Source organism: Dermacentor albipictus, chromosome 7 (genome assembly GCF_038994185.2).
Source record: "Dermacentor albipictus isolate Rhodes 1998 colony chromosome 7, USDA_Dalb.pri_finalv2, whole genome shotgun sequence".
NCBI lineage: Eukaryota > Metazoa > Arthropoda > Arachnida > Ixodida > Ixodidae > Dermacentor > Dermacentor albipictus.
In genome coordinates this window covers 124,514,615-124,532,450 of record NC_091827.1, presented here as the reverse complement: position 1 = coordinate 124,532,450, position 17,836 = coordinate 124,514,615, and the positions used below count along the sequence as shown (strand labels likewise).

General features: G+C 46.2%; 1 protein-coding gene across 4 annotated transcripts in view; it reads left to right on the top strand.

Moving 5' to 3' along the window:
- Positions 1-17,836, top strand: part of LOC139048149 (nuclear exosome regulator NRDE2) — a 297,571-nt gene that overhangs the window by 96,144 nt on the left and 183,591 nt on the right. The window lies entirely within an intron of this gene.

Sequence of the window (17,836 nt, the reverse complement as noted above, 5' to 3'; positions counted from 1 at the left end):
CTCGTTACGAATTGTCTTTGACGCCATGTCGTTGGCTGGAGGAGTTGCCTGTGTACAGTCAACAATTGATTTTCTGGACGCCCGATTTTTGTGAAATGCCCGATAGCGTGGACGGCTTTGAGGCTCCACCACGCGTCCTATAGAGTCGATGTATAAGAATGTCTTTAATTTCAGACGCAAGAACCCTTCGCTGTCCGATTTTCCGGAGCTTTTGCCTTGACTGCAGGTCCCAAATGGCATTAATCGAAGCCATCACCGCCGTTTTGATTATCTCGCCGCCTCGAATTATCCAGCGCTCTTGCACGCCGATCCGCTGGCAGCAGTAGCTACCACCGCGGCAACACTGGGCTTCGCTGCTTCGACGTTCGCTATTAAGGTTCTTGCCATTCGGTGCCGTGTTTTTCATTGGAAGAATTCGCTGCTGTCAGTAATCGCACCAACTCCGCATCTGTAATCCTCGCGTATGGCTTCGAAGCTTAGAAAGCGTGGCGCGTTGCATAATGCTGGTTCCCGAAAGGCAGCTGCGCCTCAGCACGGCGATGTTACGCGGCGAAGCGTACGTGAAGTATTGCGGTGAAGGTTAACAAGCGTGGGAAGGGGCAATTGTCACGGGACACAGTACATATTCCATAATTATATACGCATGTATAATTATGGCCCTGCATGTGGTCCTTGAAAATCCACACACAGGACCTTAAAAGTCCTTAAACACCCTTGAATTTTTGTCATATACACCAGCATGAACCCTGTGTGAAATTAATCAGTGGCTTTATTCTTATCTGATTCTGGCATAGTGGTTCAATAAACGTAATGAGGGGAGGACACTGAAGAAAAACAATCAAGTTTAGGGTGAACAAATGTAAGATAGGCTAATGTGTGTGCATTAGTCAGCAGTGTAAATAACCCAAGGACTGGGAGGCGTTTCCGCAGATGTTGATGTATGTAGTTTAGGAAAGGTTTGATGTCACGGTTGCGCCTAGATATTTTAAAGAAGTAAGGACAGACGCAGGGTTGTTATTAATATAGCATGAAAAGCTTGAACTGAAATGTTTGCGAGTGAAAGAAATTACATTTATTTGGATTAAGCGACATTAGCCACATGCTACAGCAACTGCTAATAAGGTCAAGGTCATTTTGAATTTTTACGTAGTCATTAGTACTATAATCACCCAGTAAATTGTACATTTGTTGGCAATAATCTGCGCATGAGAAAATATGTTATTCGGTAAGTTGTTAATATATATCAGAAACACCCGAGGAAATGTAAGAGAGTGGGAAGAAGAATATGTTAACAACGGTGAACTGCTGCCCATTGGTAAGAAAGTTCCAGATCAAAGATAGAAATAGTGAATCGAAACACAAAGAAGACAGTTTAAAAATTAGTCGGCAGTGAGCTACACAATCAAAAGTCAAAAATAATGTACAGCGCAAAGGACAAGGACAGCGATAGACGACATACACACGCTGACTTCCAACAATATTCTGTTGCGTTGCCACATCGTGTGTATATATAGAAGAAAGGGCATGCGCAGAAAATGTAAGACAGTCACATGGGGCGTTCTAACAGCAAGTCACTGAACTAAGAGCATGGTCACCTGAAAAAAATGTCAAAAATTAACATTACGATTTTTATCTGTTTAGATACGTGACTTCACCAGGGGTCAGCACGATAGAGGGGGCACTAACGCAAATACTACCAAGTTTTCTGATGAAATCAGCTTCCACAATTTCCCGGGTGAGCTGTGAGCTGTGTCTCGCTAAAACTTCAGTATCTTCAAAGAATGGCACGCAGCTGCAGTCCCGGCAATGGATGCCCAAGTGGCCTTGTACAGTGCTGTGGACATTGTTACAGTGCTCTTTTAGTCGATCGTTTAAGCACCTGCCTGTCTGTCCCACATATTTACTGCCGCAAGACAGGGGACTTTGGTAGACTACATTCATTGTGCACGTCACAAAACGTTTTCTGTGCCCGACAGAACAACAACTCTGATGCGATTTAGGCGCGTTTACATGCTTACAGAGCCTTGCCAATTTTTCCGGGGCTGAGAAAACAACTGTGATTCCTGCACGCTGCCCAATTTTCTTTAGCCTATGGGAGACATCATGCACATACGGTAGCACTGCAAACCTGCGTCTTTCAGCCCGCTGGTTCCCTGATTGAGCGGGATCATCACGCTTTGTGTGCCTCAGAAGCTGTTCCGCTATGGCTCAAATTAAGGCCGAAGGGTTACCAGCCCAAGAAAGGCGATCAACCTGAGCAGCAAGGCTATGTTGCATCTGGTGTGGGCACGATTTACTGAGGCTCTTAACATGACATAACGTTATAATACCTCATTTAACGAGTTATGAGTGTGCGGAGTTAAAGGGCAAGAGTGGCTTCTTACTTCTCGGTTCGAAGCACCAGCACTCATGTTTGTTAGCAAGGCTCAGCCTGAGATCTAGAAAGTGTAAGGAATCGTCAATGGGGACCTCATGCGTAAGTTCTAGAGGCTCCAGCTCTTTCTCAAAAATCTCCAAGACTTCAGAAACAGCAGGCTCAAAAGCGGAATTAGTGCAATCAATAAATATCAGGTAGTCGTCCACAAACCTGCACACTTTGACAACAAGAGACGTGGCTAGGTGATCATGAATATTGCGATCATGATGAGCTAAATAAATATCACTTAGTACAGGTGCCAGACACGATCCTATACAAACACCATTCCTTTGTATGTAATTTTGTTCATTCCATGAAATGTAAGTTGATTTCAAGTAGAAGGTGAGCAATTGAAGAAAGCCGCTAACAGAAACACTTGCAGCATTCTGAAAGCTAACTGATCCAAAGTCATCAATGCATTCTTCAACAACCAGAAGCAACTTGTCACGTGGAAGTGAATAGCACAGATCTTTAACGTCGATCGAGAACATCTTGAGTCCCTTTTCATTCTCTTTTAAAAAACTAATAACTTCACCAGAATCTCTAACGAGGAAAAGATCGTCAATGATTAGGAGGTTTAATTTATCGTGCAAAAACAAGCCAACAGCTTTCTGCCAAGTCGCTGCTTCAGTTACGATTACCCGCAGAGGGCAGTCATTCTTATGTGTCTTAGCTGAGAAGAAAATGTCTAGGCTTAGCTTTTTAGTTTTTTCTGTCACTTTTGCTAGCTTCTCAAGGCTAAAAGATTTGCATAGTTTTTTTTTGCTTTCAATTTCACATTTGCAAGGGAAACACTGTCATCACGTTTAAAAGTTGAATCAATGGCAATGGTGGCCTTCGCATTGAAGTCACCCAACGGCAGGACAGCAAAACCACCTTCTTTGTCAGAGGGTAAAAGTGATAACGAGCCTATGCCATATTCCCCCACTGCCTTGTCTCCAGCCTGCTTCTTGCCTACCTTGGCATTCAAGTCGCCCATCAGTATAGTGTATTTTGTTTTCTCTCTACCCATCGCCGATCGTAGTGCCATAGCCGGCCCTCAGTCTGGTTTCGTCTTCTGGTCTAGGGGGGTCCTGTAGTGCCCTCTCTTGGGTGGCGTCTAGAACCGGGATAGCGTGCACCCACACGAGAAGAAAATAAAGATGGCGCCTGGCCAGGGCACACAAAGCCATGGCTCACAGTTCTATACCCTGCATCGATTTGGGTCAGCTGTCTCTTTCCTTCGCGCCTGAAGCATAAGCCTACAATCTCTTTGGTGCATGCTGCATGGGCGGTTTTAGGCCACAGCGTCTCTCACAATTACGTAATGGAAAAGGTGGCACTGCAGTGCTGTTGCATGCTGTTGCATTGCATAGGCAGCAGTACAAGGTAGGTAGAGAAGTTTTGACGGCGGGAAAGAACATTAAGGAGACATATACAGAAAATGCTAGAATGAAAAGCATGTATAACATAACTGAGTAACTCGAGAAGGCTAGGTGGCCATTGATCACTGCCTCATTTCAAAGGGCATTCCAGTAAATGATCATCATCATGCATGGAAATGCCATATAAGAGGGGGGGGGGAGGGCTTTCAGTTGGTGCGTTTCTAGAAAAACCAGGACACTTGAAATATGTGCATTTTGACCAGTGTGCACAAGAACTACTTGTAGTGTAGTGTTTTAATGTGAGGGCATTTTTTGCTTACCACCACCCACTTTGGCCTGGCTGGCCAGGTATCTGTCTGGCCTCAAAATGATGACTGCAGAAAAATAAATTTAAAAAATTTAGTCCCCTTTGAGGAATCAAACCTGGGCCTGCATCATGGCCAGCAAGTTACTGTCCTTGGTGCTGCACTAACAACTGGCAAGGTGAAAAATATATGGGACGGTAGGACATTCGCATGGTCTGATCACTGGTCAGTTCGTGTGAGGCAATCCTGTGTGCAAGGCTGGATGTATTGGTAGTTCGCTCTGCTGTGACAACTGTCGCAAGGTCTTTATGCAACCCACACACCAAAAGGCTGGATGTCTTGGTAGTTCACTCTGCTGTGGCACCTGTTGCAGAAGGCTTTATCCAACCCACGTGCCAAGGGGATGCATGTCTTGGTAGTTTGCTCTGATGTGACATCTGTCTCAAGGGGCTTTATACAACCCTACAACAAGAGGCTGGATGTCTTGGTAGTTCACTCTGCTGGGGCATCTGTCGCAAGGGGCTTTATACAAGCCGCACACCAAGTGTCACAGCAGTTATAGATTAGCAATCCAAGAGAAGAGGTAGAGGACAAGAAGCAATGGTATAATGTGGCAGAATGTTGTCACTATGCTGCCAAAACTGAGGCAGCCAGGGTACGCTGTTACCAGATGAAAAAACTAGAATCTGAAAAATGAAGAAGGAAGTGGAAGATGAGGAAGAAGACTCCACTGGTGTTTGGAAATTGAGCATAGTTAGAGTATTGCGGGTCACTTGAATGCTCTCCGGGGCATAACTTATACAATCATTGTGGATGTGTTCTGCCATTGGATTGGATTGGAGAAACATTATTTATGCCTGCAGTTGGGCGCTCGCGTGCCCTGACAAGGGCCTACGTCATCCTCGAAGTTGCCGTTACTTGGCGCGGGTCTCCGCTCGCCGTTGCCGACTCGCTGGGTCCGTGCCTTTCAAGCGCCTCGAGGACCTGCTGGACGGCCCAGAGCTGATCGTCTCAGTCGTAGCTCTTCGCGGCTGCCTCGAGCCGCGAAAATTTTTGATATATATACAGTTAACCCTTTGAGGGTTGTGGGCTCACAGTACGTCTACGCGCACGGCGTCGCCAAGTGGCCCCCGAGAAGTGGAGCCTCACGACGCGGCACGACGGCGCACGGCGATAGACCCACCGCAGGTTCGAGCACCGAGCCGAAAGACCTGGACGGCTCTGGCCGTACGCATGGGCGCTCTCCCAGGAACACACGGCGTCCAGGACAGTTAAGGCGTTTATTGATCACCAATGGCCAACATGTACCAGACTGCACCCAAACACACGGAGTACACTCGACGCCCGCGGTTCCCGATGGCGAGGAAGGCGGGTTACGCGCCGCGTCGAACAATGGTTTACGCGCGCGGGCCGAAATGTGTTCGCAAACGCTACCTAGCGCTTCCCGTCACCGACAATGGTCTGCGACGGTTCGGACACGCAAAATGTGATGCACTGAGCGCCTGCGACTACCGCAAGGGCGGAACGCAAAGCCACTCAGCAAGTCACACTTACGCAAGCTAGCAAAGCACGTGAACGTCCCCAGGCCGGGGCGTTGGGGACACAAATAGCTGGTCACTCACGTACTTTGCAGCTTGCCTCTCGTGACCGGCGCTCGTCCCTCTCGCAGCACGACTCCCCCGCGCACCGCGATCGTCCCCAGTCGGGGCTTTTTCCCTACGTCACGCCCCACGACCCAATCGCAGGGCCGCGTAGCATGACGTCGCGGGACGCGGCCGCGGCGCCCGGGGAAAGCGGCGCGCGGGTCGAGGGGCAGGCATTTGGGAGAGGTTTTCCTCGCAATGGCGAATAAGTCCGGAGCCTTAGGCACAGCAACGACTGCGCCCCGGTAGACTGAAGGAACACCCACATCCCTCTCCCCTTAAATGTCCCTACCAGCTGAGAAATAAGCCGGCGGCATGTAACACAAAGGAAAAGTCCACTGTATCAGCCAGCACTAGATATTGCAAGGACGGCTAACCTCCTGCCTCTGTTCCAGCCCTTAAACACATATTAAAGAAAACGAGAACGATACAACCAGGGCAAATACACTAATAGCACAATTATTTAACACGTACAACAAACCCAGTGAAAATCGTGTACAACCATATAACTCAAAGGGAAAACTGTACAACACACTGCTCCAGAATACCCCCAGAATACCCCCAGAATAAACGTACTGTCTGCTACACGAACACAGAAACATACACACACACGCACAGAGACACATGCTCACAAATAAACATTTAAAAAAGTTAAAGAATCCAACGTACAAAATAAAACGGCAAGACGTCCCCGGAGCCTCAGCGCTCAGTCCCGAACGTCTTATACCAAAGCCGTCGTGGGCACTTGGTCGACGGCCACCACGTTCGGATTTGTTTGTTTCGGCGCATTAATCCGTCGCTCTCTGTGGGCCACCTCTTCCATGGCGGCAAGCTCATCGTTGCTTATCGCTGCATTGAGAGATCCACGCCCGTCGTGGAGCGGCGTGGACATATCACACGCATCTGGTAGGTTTGCGCCAACTAAGCTTGCACTCCGTGTTTCGTGCTCTGGGAGTTGAGCTGTGCCTCCACGCTCGACACCAGCATCGGCTGAGTAATCGAACAGGGCGACATTCGCGAGAGTCGTCAACAATGACGACTCCTTGAAGCTGGAAAACATGGCACGGCCGGCCGATCAAGCGGGTCTCCGGCTCGTTACGCACCGCAGCAATGCAAAGGCAGTTACTGCCCCACGTTGGGCGCCAAAATGTGATGCACTGAGCGCCTGCGACTACCGCAAGGGCGGAACGCAAAGCCAGTCAGCAAGTCACACTTACGCAAGCTAGCAAAGCACGTGAACGTCCCCAGGCCGGGGCGTTGGGGACACAAATAGCTGGTCGCTCACGTACCTTGCAGCTTGCCTCTCGTGACCGGCGCTCGTCCCTCTCGCAGCACGACTCCCCCGCGCACCGTGATCGTCCCCAGTCGGGGCTTCTTCCCTACGTCACGCCCCACGACCCAATCGCAGGGCCGCGTAGCATGACGTCGCGGGACGCGGCCGCGGCGCCCGGGGAAAGCGGCGCGCGGGTCGAGGGGCAGGCATTTGGGAGAGGTTTTCCTCGCAATGGCGAATAAGTCCGGAGCCTTAGGCACAGCAACGACTGCACCCCGGTAGACTGAAGGAACTCCCACAGGGTCAATGACATAAATATACGGAGCCACGAACAAGTCCAAAAATGGCCGATGCCGTATATTTATGGCGCCATCTGTACATTTAAAAAGGGCACCAATTTCCTAACTTTTTCTTTTCGGTCATGTGCTGCCACTATGTGGGAATACAGGGAATTTTTTTCGCGCACCTCCCTCTTCTTGATCTTGGCTAGTAGCGCGAAGTGAACACGGACACGGACCGTTACCGTACCAACTCGCCCAACTGTCTATCCTTTTGCCTGCCTATATACTACCGCACGCGCGGGCGGGCGGCGGTTTGGGCTTTGTTCCGTGGGCGGTCTGGGCTTCTTGCACTAGCAAAACTGATGGCTATCTCGTTACTAATCACTCAAAAGGTGACCGCTTCTTTCTCGCTTGTTTATTGCTCACAGGGGTGTGCATAGAAAGGATGCCGTCGTGCATGCGTTTCTGGTGCTTCTTTTTTTTTTTTGACACTTTGAAAACTAATTTCTTCTGGTTGGCAATAAGATGAAGATTAGCGGAAGTTTGTCACATGTTTTGCTTTTTTGACATGCACACAACCATACAGTTTTCTTGAGTGCGCGCACCTAAGCAGTTTGATTACGCTACGGATGTACAGGTGCCGACAAAAGTGGTATACTCCATGCAGCGGGAGCCGGAGCAACGGCAAACTGCATCGCAACGCCATCTACAGGCAGCATCTGGGATCGAGACAGCCAATGGGTGCCCTTTATTATCTGCAAGCGTGTCGCTTGACTCGTGTCAATGTTTCGTGCGTCAGCTCGCCAAAATGCCGAGCAACGCTGCTGCAGTAGCAATCTGCATTGAGTATACCACTTTTGTCGGCGCCTCTACATATCGGCGTAAGAGCAGGAACATTTGAGTCTTCCGAAATGTTCTCGTGTGTGCATTTTCAAAACCTTGAACTATGTGTATAGCAATGCATCAAATTTTTGATTCTTATAAGTTTATCTAGTTCTTTAATGTTGTTATTCGTCAATGAAGAGTACATATATACCAATGCAAAATATATTTTTCTCACTTTACGGTCACCCTAGAAAAATTACGATAAATTTTTTTCGAAATAAGTCCCTAAGAAAAATTCAAATCTGCATACAAAAAATCAACTCTGAGCGGTCACATGTGGCGAAAAAAATCGCCCCTCAAAAGGTTAAACCTTGATATAACAAACTTCAATATAACAAAATTGTTGATATAACAAAGTATTTTAATTTTTATTACCTCTTGCCTATGGAATATCATGTATTTAGAACTTCAACAAAACGGAGTGTGTTTGTATGCGATTCCAGTATATTGAAATTCTACAGCCACTGCAAAGGAATGCCGAGACAATAAATGGAAACTTCCACAGATGTGAATTAAGTACAAGTGGCTGCTTGCAAACACAACTCTCGAATCATGCGCGGCGCGACTAGAGTGACCGCTGAAGTGGAGTTGCATCATGTTCCATATAAAGTGAAAGTGCGATAAGATCCTATCGTGCCCCACGCTCTTTGTGCTTTAGGTGTCAGTGAAAGTGTGTGAGGGTGAAACAAGAAAGATGGTGATTTCACACACGAGTGCTGCCTCCCGCACGAGCAATGGGAAAGAGGAGGAGGGGAGCAAGCTCATGGTAACCAGATCAAGTGCATGCTATGGGGCAGAATGTGGGGGGAAAGTTGGCGCATGTCTCCATTTTTGGCGCATGTCTGGGCCATGGCTGCGCATGGCTGTAAGTGCAGCTGAGCGCATACGCAACCGCGCTCTCTGCTTTAGAGGTAATCTGCCGCATGTGCAAAGAGTTGGCATGCCGAGTTGGCATTGCACTGTGTAAGCTGTCTTCTCATACATTTAGTATTGGAGGTTGTGTAATCTCGAGTTTTGGTGACCCGTTCGAGCGAGAGGCTGACGGAGCATTCGCTCCCCATTGCCGGCACTTTTCCTGATAGCGTCGTTCCGGTGCGGGCGATGCTATCAGCCACGGGGGTGGAGTGCACGTGAAGTTGTGATTGGCTTCGCTTAATTCGTGCCGCCGATGTGAAGATATCGTCGACGTACGTGGCATGAAACCGTATCATTCATCACTGACTCCCAGATTTATCGAAAAGATTAGCATGAAAGGTTGAATTTCAATACAATGGAATTTCAATATAGTGAAGCAAATTACCAATTCTACAGACTTCGTTACATATAGGTTTATCTGTTTAGGTGTGTGTGTGTGTGTTTGTGTGTGTGTGTGTGTGTGTGTGTGTGTGTGTGTGTATGTGTATGTATGTGTGTATATATATATATGTTTTTTTGCCTCGCTTTGTGGCGGCTGTGTTGCTCAGTAGACAACTTTGGCCACTATATGTGTACCACTGCATACGGGCCCCCAGAATGGTTATGCCACTGTGAGAAAAGGGGTACGCAGCCTTAACTGCATTTAGATATCTATCATACTTCTCTGTGCTTGCACATTTCACCAGTGTTGTTCCTTCAACAAGCACCGTCTTTGTCCTCGTGGTGCAGACAGCTAGCATCTATAGCCTGTGCTTGTGTCATCTGCTACTGCTGCTGCCTTGCTAACTCAAAGGGTTCATGTCATGTAGATAATAATAATAATAATAATAATAATAATAATAATAATAATAATAATAATAATAATAATAATAATAATATGGGCCTGCCCAAGCCAACAAATGGCTTCTGGGGCAGTGCCCGGCAGACAAGTCAGAGCCTACACTACCTGTCAGTTTACATCGCGAAAATAACTGCACTAGGGAACAGGCAGGAAGAAAAGGAAAGAAATCAAGTATACAAAACAAAGATAACAGACTTTGTCTTTTCAACTGCCTAAAGAGAAAACACTAATTCGGAGATCATTCAAAACACTTGGCACATAGAAAGTACGAACACCTCCACCATATCTATCCCGCACTGTGGGCAAAATGAAATGATCTTGTGGATGCAGTGTTTGAGCAGCGACATGTGGGAGGCAGAATTCATTATTCCACAGGCATGTAAGTAGAGCACTATCTTTAAATAACTTCCTCAACGAAGGAACACATGAGCACAAAAACAGACTAGAATTGCCAGGAATTGAAACAATATACATCACGACGTGGATTATAGATTTTAGTAAGCAGTCAACCTTATTATGCCAAAACAAACTGAACAAAAGTAAAAGAACAAACTCCATAGCACAGCACACTGTATGCTAATGCATGAGCTATCAGTTTCCTTATATAGATTGGGCATAATGCTTTTATAGATCATAGCAGACATGCTGTTTTGTGCAGTTGTTTACAAGCGTTAGCCAAATGACTGTTCCAAGACATACTGGAATCGAAATGCCAGATATTTGACACTTGAAAGGTATGAAATGGGAGCGCATGCGCAATTATTACACTGAGGAGAATGAAGTAACAAAGGCATGATCACACGGATACGTTTCAATGGATCGTGGAAGCATGTGTTTATTTTAATTTTTATTGATATGAATTACGTTATTACAGTACCGACTCATGACATTTATAGCGTCTATTTGTAGCTCAGCCGCAGTGTGATCATAATTAGCATTACGGGATGCTAGAAGTGTGCCGTCAGCATACTGAAATACTCAACATTGAAGAATGCAGTGAGTGAGATTGTTAACATATAAATTAAATTAAAGGGGTGCTAAAATTAATCCATGAGGAACTCCAATGGACAACTGTGCGGGCCTACTTTTAATATTTCCGATTACTACAACTTTAATTCAACCCTGCAAATAATTCTCAAGGAAACATAAGGAAGGCCCTCTGAAGCCATAGCTATGAAGTTTACAAAGTAAATCATTATGGTTCACTGAATCAAAAGCTTTGAGATGTCTAAAAATAATGTGCAAACAAATTCACTGGTTCCAAGAGCATTACAGTAGAACCTCGTTGATACATTCCCGTTATATGAGAATGTTTTCCTGTTATGTTTTTCCGGTGCCAATGTTTGCCATTGAGAACACAAAAAATGACCCAATAGAGTTGTGCTAATTTTTTACCGGTTCATACATTCCCGTAGAACAAAATTTTTCGGCACCAATGTTCAGTACGCCACCATACTGTGATCGTGTGATGCTTTTCTGCCCGCTAGATCCCATGTAAACAAGAAAATGCGTGAGGCATGCGTGATCGAGAACAGTATATGGCCGCCCAGCTTGGCAGCTTCACTGTAATACTAGCCCACCCGTCTCACGTGAAAACGACGGTGCGCTATCAGTTTTTCATTTCGGTACCAGCAAATCTTCTGCAGGGTCACTGTACGCGGCATTCGCACCTATCACCGCCAACCATATTGTGATAAGCGTCTTCGCCTATCTGTCTCACAATGTGTGGTGCCATCGAAAGCGTAGCACACACTTTTAATAGGTGATAGCTGAAACATGCTGCCCTTCCCTGCAGCAGACTGTGATCGTATATGTTTTCCGGCCGCTATATCCTGTGTGAACAAGAAAAGGCACAAGACACACGTGGTCGAGAACAGTATATAGCTGCCCGTCTCATGTGAAAATGACAGCACACACAGTTTCTTATTCCAGTACTAGCAAATCTCTGCCCAGGCCATCACACGCCACATTCACAGCTATCACCGTCAAACCTATTTGATAACCATCTTCACCTATCTGTTTTACAGCGCCCAGTGTGTAGTGGCATGGATAGCATACTGCACGCTTTTAGTAAGTGCTGATCCAAATGCGCCGCCATTCCGTGCTGCAGGCGGCATTATGTGGACATCATGTTTCACTTCGGCGGCATCTGGCGTCGCCCACCAACTCGATTTCATCTCGGTTTCATCACACCACGCAATAGGAAAACAACAAAACATGTCTCGAGCCGCCGGAGCGCCGTTAGCTTGACGCGTGTCAGCGTCCCATGCCGCAACGATTTGAGTGATGCTTTGCATTACGTAGATTTCAACCATAGTCGAGTCTGTCAAATTTTTTGTTACTTTGGTTCCTATGTTTTCCCAGTTTTAGTATGTGTTGATGTCCGTAGCACCACTTGAAAATTTTGGGACATATTGACCTACCTGCAGTAACAAAATGAATCGTTTAGGGCCGGCTCTCGATCTGCCGCCAACTGCAAATGCTAACATCAGGTTGAATATGCATGTTTTTTTTTAATATGTAAGAAAACCTATTGAAAGATAACTTTTGCCATAAAATGTGCAGTTATATTTAATCAGGGTTGGTTCAGCTGCACCAATTGCACTGCAGGGCTACATTTGCTACTTGCTGTGCCAAGCTGTGCCAAAACTGTAAAAATGCTTTAGATTGTACCCGAGCTGCTCTAAGACATTGACTGTGAGCACCAGAGGTTCAGGGCAGTTTAATAGGTAAGTGGCAGCTAAGTAACCTAGGGTTCATTTACCTCATCCTCTGGATATTGCAGTCGTCGAGTATTGCGCCATTCCGCCCATACATTTCTCTTTACCCACGATCGATAACGCACGACCGTATTAGCACGACCGCACGACGCACGACCGTATTAACTTGTATCCATGTTTTGTTGTGGGCTCATAGGGCTTTGCTGACTCAGTCGCCTAGTGCCAGAAAATGCCTTAGCTAGTAGAGGTCTTGTCAGGAACTTTTTTGCTGTGGGCTGGAACATAGAAATGTGAACAGAACTGAGTAAAGTGTATAAACATGTTTGTACCAATCGAGACTGATAATGCACGAAAAAACTCTCACTGGAAACTGATTGGGTTGATAATGTACTATGAAATACTAAGTTTGCCGTGGTTAGTAACGCATGTCATGGCGATGCCGATAAGGGGATTCAGTAGAACGGCAACCCCAATCAGTCATTCACATAGTGAGTGCTGAACCACATCCATGGGAAAACACCATCCTTGTAAATTAACAAAATCATTACTAACGGCGAAAAACATGTCAGTTTACAAAGAGAAATGATGTTTTAAATTATTGGAAGTATTCTTGCGGCATGCAAAGCAACCATCTAGCCAAATGCAAATGCCTCCTGCTGTCATATTGACGGGGCTGTCGTCATGGGGTCCCTTTCGATATGCAGTATGCAGAAGTTTCGTTAGCCTATCGTGGAGCTGTATCGGAGACCCTGAGCATTACCCGGGAGGAAAAAGAATAGAGCGAGAAAGCAATTAGCATGCGTCGTAGGTGTTTGACTGGAATTTCAGTTTGTGTGCAGGCATCATACTTCAGTGATAAGCAGTAGGCGGAAATGGGAATATTGCTTCAAATAACTGTCTCGCGCCCTTATGTGTTGAAATACTGAGATTTTTCTCAATTTATATGTCTGGTGTCGCGTGGAGACCCAAATTGCCGTTCGAGTTATCGCTTAGTTTGAACTATGTGAGCTAGAATAATCGGGACTTCTGTATCAGCTAAACCCTAGAAAGTGTAACATAGCGGCCTTCTGCCTGTGAAATTGATTCTGTGAAGAAAGTAATTAATACAAAAAGGAAGTGCTACAGTAAAAATCACGGTCACTTCATTCATTGAATGTTGTGATCCTAATAAGCTGCTGCAAATCTAAAATATTCAGCTCGAAAAATGACCTTCTTTCCTCTATTGATCTGCTCGAAATTTAAATACTCTGCTCCAGAACCACATATTTTTTGCTCCAAAAATTGTACCAAAGGCTGTTCCAGCTGTCCACCCCTGTTGAATCTAAAAAGTATCTCTGGCACATTGCTAAAGTTTAAGGAAGTACAAGAAGGTCAATATTTGCCCTGCATAAGTGTCATATCTTTCTGATTTGTTTTTATTTTTGATAGCATTTTATATGTGAACAATATTTAATGATGTATCCGCTGTCGTGGGTACCCGACTATGCCGCGGGCACCGGAGAACCATAGTGCGAACCACACCAGCCCGTACCTCGAACAACCAGTTTTTTTTATTAGCCAAGATAGGCATATATTTACAGGTGCATGTGTCAGCTGACGTGATAAGGTGCGTGCCTAGTGCCATCTAAGTTATATAAACACAGCTGCTGAATACCACATTTCCCCCCTCAAAAGGAGTTACTTAACAAATTAACAACTGGAAACACTATAAGCACTGAATGTTTATGATAGTCTTTAAACCAAGATGGTGGTTTTCTTTGCATTGTCGAACGCCTCAGTTCCGGAACGTCCCTTTCATTTGGTGTCCAAACAGATGTTGAGGCAGGTCATGGTTTTCCTGCTGTGGCTCGCCAAACGGTGTTACATTTTCAGGCGAACAGCTTCTTCCGACTGTAGGTGGTGTGACTGGTTGAGGTACCAGCCAATCTTGAATTCAAGTGCGGCGATCATTAAGCTTGTAGGTGTCGTGGCCACATTGGTCAACAATGGGGAATGGGCTTGAGTAGCTCAATGTGCCCTTAGGCACATGACCTGGCAACCTGACTCGAACCGATTGACCCGTTGTTAATGGACAATGCTTCGCAGCTCATCGACGGTCAGTGTAGGACTTGTTTGTTGCTTTTGTGTTACACTGCTGCGGATGGCTTTCATCGCAGCATGCAGTTATTGGAAAAACTGTTTATCTGGCCCTCCTACAAGATCAAGTTTTGTTCTGGTATGACTGCCATGAAGAAGGACGGAAGGCTTCGCTCCTGTGGTGGCATGTGGCATAAAACGGTAGACTCAGAGGTAGTCTGTAATAGCTTCCTTCAAATGCTGACGTTCCGTCTTGTAGACGTGAACATACCCTTTGAGTAGCCGATTAAACCTTGCTATGTGACCGTTTGCTTGCGGATGGTAGACTGTCGAATACGCATGGGCGATGCCGCGTTCCTTAAGGAAACTCAAACTCACAGGCTGTAAATTGAGGACCGTGGTCACTCACAATCTCGTCAGGATATCCTTCTCTACTAAAGATGCTTCGCAGAAAGGAGATGACCGTTGCGGTAGTCACTTTCGCCGAGCAACAAACCTCTGGCCACTTGCTGAAATAATCAATGGTTGTAATGGAAAATGGCAATCTTCAGGCAGATTGGAAAGAGGACCCACAATATCGATTCCTAGCTTTTGCCATAGTGCCGATGGGAATGCAACTGGCTGCAGGGGTGGTGTCACCAGTTTTGCATACTTGTCAACTGATTGGAATATACTCCTCAAGATGCAGTCAATTGTTCTACCTGCTTACACATCACAGGCCACCAGTATTGTTCACGTACTCGCTGCCTTATCATCGTCAACCATGGTTGGGACTCGTGGGCTTTGTCAGGAAGCCGTGCTACGAGGGACAAAGGTACAACGAATATGTCTCCACGAAGCAGCAGGTCTCCAACGACTGAGAGCTCAGTCCGCACGCAGTAGAACGGAACTGCCTCGGGAGGCAGCATCTTCACTGCAGGCCATCCCGACGTCACCCGCTTTATAACCTGTTGAAGCAGAGGGTGCTGCATTGTTTGAACAACAAACTCGGCATGAGTAACGAAAGTTGAAACAACACAAATGCTTTCCTCTGTCTCTTCTTCCTCCACATGACCTGGGAGGGGCTTCCTTGAAAGAGCATCAGCAACAGTATTCCTGTCACCTTTCTGGAATTCAATAGCAAAGTTGTATGCCATCAGCCTGGCATGCCACCTTGCAATCCGGAACAGACATCGACCTACTTCTTTTGTACTCAGGAGTTTGACTCAGCTTGACTGATTCTTTTGTACTCAGGAGCCTGGTGGTCGGTGCACAATGTGAATGGGCAACCCCACAGGTATACTCTCCAAAGTTTGCATGTCCACAAACAAGCAAGGGCCTCCAGTTCCCCAATGGAGTGTTTCTGTTCCGGTGGGGCAAGCCTGCGGGAAGCAAAATCAATCGTTACAAGCTCATTATTTCCTGTTTGCTGTAACACCGCTCCCAAACCAATGTACGAGGCATCTGTATTGACAATAATGTCACCCACAGGATCAAATAGCTGTCAACATCTTGTGGACAAGGAACTTTTTAGCTGCTCGAAACAAACTTGTCTCACATCATTCCGAGTGAATGGGGTATTCTTATGTAGCAACTCGCGAAGAGGCTCAACAAGCACCGCATAATCAGGCACAAACTTGATGTAACAGCCCACTATGCCCAAGAATGAGCGTAAAGTGCCAATATCAGTTGGTGCTGGTGCAGCCTCGATGGCGTCTATGTTGCTGTCTAAAGGGCGTATCCCCTTTTGGCTGATCCTGTGACCAAGGAAGTCTATTTCTTGTACATCGAAAATGCATTTGTCATTCAGCTTCAATCCAGACTTTGCAATCAAGTCCAAGACTTGTTTCACATTCTTGAAGTGTTCCTCACGTGTGCTTCCATACACAATGACATCATCAATGTAGCACAAAGTGTTTTTGCAGTTCTTCGAAATAGTGACCATCATTTTCCAAAAGGCAGACGGTACTGATGCAAAGCCATAGCAGACGCGTTTGAATCTGTATAATCCACTATTGGTGATGAAGGTAGTCATTCTCTGCTTTCAGGACTCAGCAAGACTATGTGGTAAATGGCTGCTAAATCAGTCTTGGAAAAATACCTTGCACCATGAAGTTTGTGCAATAGTTCTTCCACGTGTGGCAGCGGAAATTTGTGAACAACTATCGCTTTGTTTGGTTCGCACAGATCGACACGAATTCTTATCTTGCCATTTTTCTTTGCAACTACTACAATTGGCGATACCCATTCAGGTGCATCAACCTTTCCTATGACATCATCAAGCTCAAGGCACTTCAGCTCTTCACGTACCGGATATCACACTGAAAATGGCATGCGCCGTAACTTAGCAGCGACAGGCATGATTCCTTCTATTATCTTGACCTCATGAACAAAATTTTTTTGCCAGACCTAACTTTCCATCAAACAAGTGCCAAAACTGACAAAACAGTTTCGGATCAAGGCCTTGTGGTGCTTGCGTAATGTAGGTGCATTGCAAAGACATGCCGTTGATGTGCAGCCACAGTGCTTTGATGGCGTCGATGCCGAGGATGTCAGTGGGGTCATTGACGATGTAGAAAAGCATCTCGGCGTGTCGACCCTGGAAGACGAGTGGCGCTGTCAAACACCTCTTTGTGCTTATCCTGCGCCTAGAAAAATCGTAAAGTGACACTAATGTTGGCTGCATGGAAAGGCATTTCAACCTTGAATACGTGACAGTGGACAGAATCGAGACAGCAGAGCCAGTATCTACGAGGAAATGTATGGGTACATCTTGCACGAGGACTTAGATGTGTATTCCTGCTTTACTCGGCCGCACGAGAAGCAAGACGTTGAGGTCGCCGGATGTACTGCAGGTATCGAAGTCTGGAACTGTGAGGGCCTGCTCGTTTGGCATGCCGCTCTTACAGACACACTGAAAATATCCTCATTTGCCGCATTTGCTGCATATTTTATTCTGCGCCTTGAATTTCTTGTAATCTGCAAGATGCTGCGAAGACCCGCAACGAAAACAAGACTTGTGCTGCTGTGGTAGCAGTAATCGGGATTCTGTATGGCATAGAATGTGACGTTTTTCCACCTTTTGAATGCTCGCAGCCAATGACTGAAGCTGAAGCGAGTATTTCGTAGCTTCTTCAA